A 7,399-nucleotide genomic window follows, 5' to 3' on the forward strand; every position below is an offset into this window, starting at 1 on the left:
ACAGGGAGGGAGTGTGGAACAATAATTAAAATAATAATTGTTCGTATTTTCCAACGTCTGGCTGGACAGCCTGCCTCGAGCCCAGTAGCTTTGCCCTACTGAGTCCTCAGAACAACTCTTGAGTTTGGTATTAGTATTGGCTCCATTTTACAGAGGAAGAAACTGAGGCTCAGAGAGATTGTGAAACTAGCCTAACATCACAGCTGGATGGGGCTGGAGCAGGAATGGACCCATGTTCATTTCACCCCATATCCATCACCAACTTCCCAAACTTTATTCATTCATATATAAACTGTCATAGTTGTTGTCATATCCAATGTCACTTCTTCTACTATCACATATTCCTACCACAGATGCAGCACATTTTACCACTTCCTCCCCCTAACAGTCAATGGTGCAGGCTCTGGACTAAGGTACAGCTGAATTCAATCCTGACTCTACCATAAGCTGAGTCACCCTGCACAAGCTACTTAACCTCTCTGAGCTGCAGTTTCCTCATCTCTCAAATGGAGTGCCTGGCTCGACTCGCTGGGTGATGGAGAGACTAAGTGAGATAATGGAAGTAGATTATAAGGCACATTGTAGATGCTCCATAAATATTTTGTTGAAGCGACTCTCAAGGAATGGGATCTTTCTTTATTAACTCTTCTGAAAGATATCCATGCTTAGCATATTTCCAACAATGTTATCAATAGTCACAGATCCTTAGTACTTCCCATGACCGCCCAGCAATTTCCAACTAAGTATTTGTTAAATTTGAATGTAGATTTAGTGTCCTATAGTTTGAGGCAATATTAAATAGCCTTGTTACTCCATTTGGATCAAAGCAGGGAAACTAGATAAATACATTTGCTGTCATTTTTTTTGCTTACTTGTAGAAACCATAATGACAATATAACATCATGATTAAGAGCATAGATTTTGGGGTCAGTAACACCTGGTTTTAATTTCTGATGGCTCCATTCATCGGCTTTGTGACCTCAGTCATCTAATCGTTCTCTGCTTCAGTTTAGTTAAATCTGTTGGGGACGCTTTCAGCTGTAAGTAGCAACTGTAAGAAAAAGCCAGCAGAGGCTTAAATGGGCAAAAGATTGGAACAGACACAAATAAAGAATATAGACTGATGATAAATAAGCAAACGAGAAGATGGCCAACATCTCTTTAGTCACCACCGTGAGATATAAACCTATTAGAATGGCTAAAATTTTAAAAAATGGGTATTATCAAATGCTAGCAGGGATGTGGAACAACTGGCGTGTGTTATCACAGTACCTAAGAGCATTGACTCTGAAACCAGACAGGCTGGGTTTGAATCCCAGCTTGGTCACTTACAAGTTGTGGAAGCTTGGGGAAATCACTTATCCCCTTGAGTCTTCAATTTTCTCATCTGTAAAATGGGGATAATCATAGTAACTAGAATGTTAAGTTTTGAGGTTAAATAAGTTGATGTAGATAAAGCGCTAACAACAGTGCCTGGCCTATGGTAAGCACTTGATAAGGGTTAGGAATTAGTACTCAGTACTGTGTCTTCAAGGTCTAGCCCTAAATAGCTCATGAGTATCTCTTTAAGGAGTGAACAGATTTTTTGGAATGAAGCATTTGTGGAATGAAGGCTTTATCTAGTGCTGAATAAATAAATGAATGCTTCATACTTCTCTTATTCTTTAACCATATGTTGCTTCATTTAAACATTATGGGCCTCAAGTTTCATTTAGTACATGAAAGGCTATAATTGGCCTTGATTTACATAACAAAGTCAAATCAGTAAGGCAAGTGCTTGAAGCATTTTTTTAAATTAAATTTGCTTTTTTTTTTTTTTTTCTCCCTAATTTAGTTTCTGTATTGGTATACTCATGGCCAAATTAAGACCTACGAATATTATGGGGCCTACATCCGTCAGCTATTGCTATAATAATAATGCCATGTAACAAAATCACCCCCAAACTCGGTGCCTTAAAACTAAATATTTAATCTCACAAAAGCATCCGCAGGTTGGCTGGTGTTGAGATGGTCTACGCTGTGCTGGGCTGGGCTTCAAGTTGTGGGTTGCATCCAGGTCTGCTCCAGATATCCTTCATCCTCCTTGGATGAGCAGGCATACGCTTCTCATGGCAATGCTGGATGTGCCAAAGAGCAAGATGCGCTGTGCAAACACATGTCAAGTCTTTGCTTGCATCGTGCTTGCTAACAGCCTCTTAGCCAAGCAAGTCACACGGCCAAGTCCAACATCAATGGGGCAGGGAAATATATTCCACCCGGAGCAGGAGTGGGAGAGGGGTGTTTTCTGAACAATAATCCACACTATCCCAGGACCTGGACCCAAATAAAAATTAAAATCAAACTAAAATGAAAAATAAAGTTATGTTTTTTCAAAGAGACAAAAATACATGTGTATGTCAAAATTAAAAATAACTTTTCTGAATTTTCCCATTGTCTCCTTCGGCAGGCAAGAAGAGGTTGTGATGGTGGCCCTGCTTTTCTGGTCCTTTAAGTGTGTGTCTAGTCTGCATATTGGACAAGCCAGAGCGATGACTATTCCTTTTTGTAACCTAGTGCCTGGCACACAGTAGATATTTGATAAAGATTGTTGAGGGCAATTGTTGGATTCTATAAATGCATGGCAATTGCGTCAGTGCATGGTAGCTCTCTTTGCTTTACAGAAACTTAGGAGCATTGTAGGCATCACATGTTTCTACATCAACGCTTCAAACACAGTTGTGTGGTGCGGAGGTACACACAACTTCTAACACTGACCTTGGAGGCCTCCAAGCAAGTCTCTGCCTCTGAGTTTTCTATTTTCTCTCTGTCTCCTCTGCAATGCAAATGAAATCCCTTTCTCATCTGATGTCGCTCACGGGAAATGCATGCCTGGAAAATAATCAACAGAGAGGAGAATGTAGACAAGTAAATAAACAGTTTAATGCATAGTAGATAAAACATGAATTAAAGTCAACCTTCAGAGCCTCACATTTTCCTTTCATCCACTGTTTATGCAATAATTACACAGTCAATTGCAACTTGCATAAATGATTTTATAAACCTGTTAGTCTATAAATATCTACAGTATATATGTATTTATAGATAAAGAGGGAGGAGACGCTCATGATTGAGCAAACATGTTCTGACATAGAAGTAACTTTGCAAATACTATAAAGTTCAGATTCTACTAATGCTAGCTTTTCCTGACCCAGGAGAACTCACATAATGTTATGAATTGTAATAACCATAACTACCTTAATTGAGAAGCTAACAGTTGTCACACCGTGGGGTAACATATCTCTGTTTCTCACCCATATAACAGTACTAGCATGCTAAAACATATCTCCATTTTCCGGAAGGGAACACTGAGGCTCAGTAAGTAATTAGAGCTTGCATTTGACCTCTAACATGCTTCCCTAGAAAATAGGGCTGTGTTGAAAGTTGACTGCCCACCCATTACAGCGAGGGCCATTGAGGAAAACCAGTTAGGTACACTGATATTCACGTGGCTGTCGCATCTTTATTTCTTGCACCAAGATTAACCTAACAGAACATCCAACCTGGGAAGCCACCTTCGGGACACCCTGCAAATATTTGTGATGTATCTCCATTCTGTTTTCCTTCGGTTATTTAGCACAGAGCTTCTTTTATCAGATGATTAGAATAGGCATAGTAAGCATGTCACCTGGGTGATCAGGTGCCTGTAGTTTGAAAGTATTCCCTCTCAGGGCCATCAGTGAAGCTCAGAGATGAGATCTTACAAGCCGGTGATAAAGTTTCAAATAGCTTCCACTATGAGAGGGGATTAATTATGTGTGATTTTTCAAGCCGTACTTGCAGATTAAACAGTTAGATGTCTCCTTTCTGTCTGGTGCCTGCCTTGTACAGGCACCTTTAGTGAAACATGACTGTTAGCTTTCCTTGGCCATGAATTAGGGCACCAGAAGCCTCGATTGATTCAGGTTTAGCCACTGTCCACACAAAGCCCATCACTGCTCTCCTGGTTGAAATCCAAAGGAAAGAACAGCAATTAGGTAACTGTGTGATGTCAAGGGAACCAGCTGGTTTGAAAAGTCTCAAAAAACAGCCTTAAAAAAAAAAAAAAAACTTCTAGGGCGTTTCTGATTTTTTGAAAAAATAAGTTTAGGAGTATCTTTGTCTTTAAAAAAAACCATGAGAGTTTCTGCCTTTCCAGTTAAGAGCAATCTTTAAAAGCCATCCAAAAAAAAAAGAAATTGGCTCTGCTTTCTGAATTGCTAGTTGGGAGAACAAAAGAAGCAGGGAAAGTTTGACTTGACTTCCTCTGCAATTTGTTTATATCATCGGAGCAGAAAGAATCTCAGGCTCCACTCGCCACTTCCTGAATGAAGAGAGAGAGGAAAATGCCTGTGTCGAATTCATTGAGATGTGCAAAGCGATCAGCAGAGATCCCCACCGACTGGAGGAGCCAGGGGGCAAAAGAAGAACGTTTCTCAATTCAGCTACAATCTCACAAGATAACTGCAAAGTCCTGCTGGCCAGAGTTGCCAAATACGCCCCCACCCCCTCCCAGGGGCCACAGAAAGCGTAGCTCTGTGACGGTGCAGCCTCTCCTGGCTTGTTGCTATGGAGCCGGCTTCATCCAAGGCAGTGTGTCAGTCAACCCAATTCCAAGACAGCAGTGGCAGCAATCAAACAGCATTGAAATCACAAATATTTATTTGAAAATAATGTCCAAGGCAGATGTAACTGAAACGATAAAGTTCAGTTTACTTCTCTTGGTAGTAGCCAGCTGCAACAGCCAAACCAGTTAGGCAACTTTTTTTTTTTGGTTAGGTATGTACTGAATCACTGGCAACGAACTTCGGGATTTTAGGAGAGAGGTTTCTGTCTCTCTAGGTTCTCCTGGGCAGAATGCCTGTATCTCCCTCCTCCCCATCCCCCGAAACACACACACGCTTTCTTAAAAAACCAACTCAGGCCCGCTGAGCTCATTCGATTATCGCTGTTAGCTTCCTTTCACTTGTCTTTGTAGGCGGCAGTGAGGCCTGAAGATTTAGATGAAAGCATCAGACTGCTCCCCTCTTCCTCAAGTCTCCCCTGTGTGGTTTTCCAGCTTGTCTTTCTATAACTCGATTCAGTTGAGGTCTGCCATAGCTGGCCTATTAAAGAGAAATTTGAAATCAGTGGGTGAAAGGGCTAAGAAAGAGACAAATACGGTTAAGCAGTGAATATATTTGGCTGAGTACCATTCCTGGAGACTGATTTCATTGGCCTTGGAACCCTGGAGGGGATTGCAAAATGTGCAGATAGAACAGAGAGAGAGAATGGAGATAGACGGGAGAGACAGAAAGGAGATAAAGAGGTTTCCCTTTCTTCTGAAAGGGTGGGTTGTTCTTACTAAACGACATTTCTTGGTGAATTACTTGGTGAGTTACTGAATTAGCTCAGAAGCCAGAGAAAATGCCACATGATAAGGCTGGAGGCCGTTTGAATGATAAATAATATAACATGCAGTGATTTCAAATGTCCCAGTTTCTTACTGGAAGCTTTTCTTCCAGTTCGGAGGGCAGGTTTCAATCAATTCTCTTGTCTAATTCCTGCTTCCTGCCGAGCTGCCACTGTTGGTGTTTTCAGGGAAAATCCTGGGTCATCATTTGAGAACTTCGAAAACTCAGTGTTCAATTAGGCTTCTTTTGAATCCCTTCTGAGGGTCGGTTAAATATGGGTCCAAAGTGCTTTTTGTAAGTGAAACTGATCTTGAGGTGAGGAAACTTAATCCTCTTAGTGTTAAGAAACTGAAAAATAATGTTTTAACAGCACCATTACCAGGAGACTTGGAAATTTCATTCTTCTTGTCTGTTCTGTTCAATTGTATTTTATAGACACACGAACATTTCAAAGTACAAAGGGCTATTATATAAAAAGGACACTTGGATATTCTTTATAAAGGTTCCCTTGTACTTTTATAGAATGTTTACAAGGTTAATAAGTATGCTTTTTCATCACTGTATATTTTAAATGGCTCAACTATTGCTCCCACGTTTATTTGAGAATCATTGAAACTGCTTGAATGGAGCGGGATGTCCTTTGTTTCCCATTGATTTGGAAACAAAAGACTCGGAGGGGGGGAAAAAAAGTTTACTTTGCTGCTGAATGCCGTATGCAGATGAACGTATTGTTGATTAAATTAAACCAAGGATCTGAGGACTTTTTCAAGTCTTACAACAGAAAGAATCCTCTCATAGTTATGGCACATGTTTGAATTTGCCCTCCCGTTTTCATTGATCCCGTTATGCTCGGCTCTAACGGGGTTATGTAAGTCACAAGCCCAAGTCTTCAGGAATCATAGAGTAATCAATAGAAGAGGAGAGCACCAAGCAAGACAAAAGTTGCTGCGCTACTTCTTAGGTGGGAAATCCCACATGGACATCTTAAGCAGACAATGCCCTCCATCATTTTCTCCCTTCTTCATCTTTTCCGATTTCTCTAGACCCACGGTTCTCATCGTCGGCACTCCTGACATTTTGGACTGGATCCTTCGCCTTTGTGGGGGGCTGTCCTGCGCACTGTAGGGTGTTCACCCGCATCCTGGGCCCCCACCCACTAGAGGCCAGCAGCACTCCCTCCACAGTCACGACAAGCAAGTATGTCTCCCAGTGCTGCCGAATGTCCCCTGGAAGTGGGGTGGGTGGGTTGGGATTGCCTCTGGTTGAGAACCACTGTTCTAGATCAACCTGCTCACAGCATCCTGTTTGAAGAAAGAAGAGACAATTAATTTAGTGTTCAGCTGGTTATGGGGAAAATGACTGGCTACAAAGCAGTTATTTTCATTAGAATTCGTAGAGTTAGAACGAAAAATATGAGAGAGAAACAGAAAAAGAATGAATCAGAGGACTTAGAGATAATTTACTAGCTGGCTCTTCACTTTACACGTGAGGACCACAGTGGGAAGGGCATTCCAAGGTGCACAATTTGATGGGGAGTTCAGGCTTGTTATGATTATTTTTATTTATTTTTTTCTAGTGGCGCATGGTTTCACTTACCTATCATAGTGACCCTCCTACTGGCACACATCTTAGACTAGGCTGACCATAACCTGTCACAGTCCTTTTCCTTATGACCTTGAAGTAATATTTACTAATTTAATTTCCAGTGGACAAAAATGGGCATGTACTGCAATAATAAGGTACACATGTATTTCATGACATACTGTTAGGATAATAGAGAAAAAATATATTTTAAAAACTGTGAGTCAACATGGCTGTAAGAAGTTGAAAAAATGTTTTGGTATATAAAGATATATCTGTTTCTCCAGACACTAGTTTCTCTACTATCTGTTTCTATAGTTCACATTGACTATTTTTGTTACATATCTAAAAAAAAGAGAAGCAGTGTCCAGCACCACACAATCTGAGTCCTATATACACAAAGATCATAA

The 7,399-nt window shown here is 40.8% G+C and overlaps 1 long non-coding RNA gene across 1 annotated transcript; it reads right to left on the reverse strand.

The window, feature by feature from the left end:
* Nucleotides 1-809: 809 nt before the first annotated feature.
* On the reverse strand, nt 810-7,172 carry LOC124248391 (uncharacterized). Its single transcript, XR_006891028.1, has 4 exons — nt 2,755-7,172; nt 1,978-2,143; nt 1,333-1,387; nt 810-1,051 (listed from the first exon to the last, which is right to left on the reverse strand). It is a non-coding gene; the product is annotated as an uncharacterized LOC124248391 (long non-coding RNA).
* Between the last annotated feature and the right edge of the window lie 227 nt (nt 7,173-7,399).

Source organism: Equus quagga, chromosome 12, assembly GCF_021613505.1.
Source record: "Equus quagga isolate Etosha38 chromosome 12, UCLA_HA_Equagga_1.0, whole genome shotgun sequence".
Lineage (NCBI taxonomy): Eukaryota > Metazoa > Chordata > Mammalia > Perissodactyla > Equidae > Equus > Equus quagga.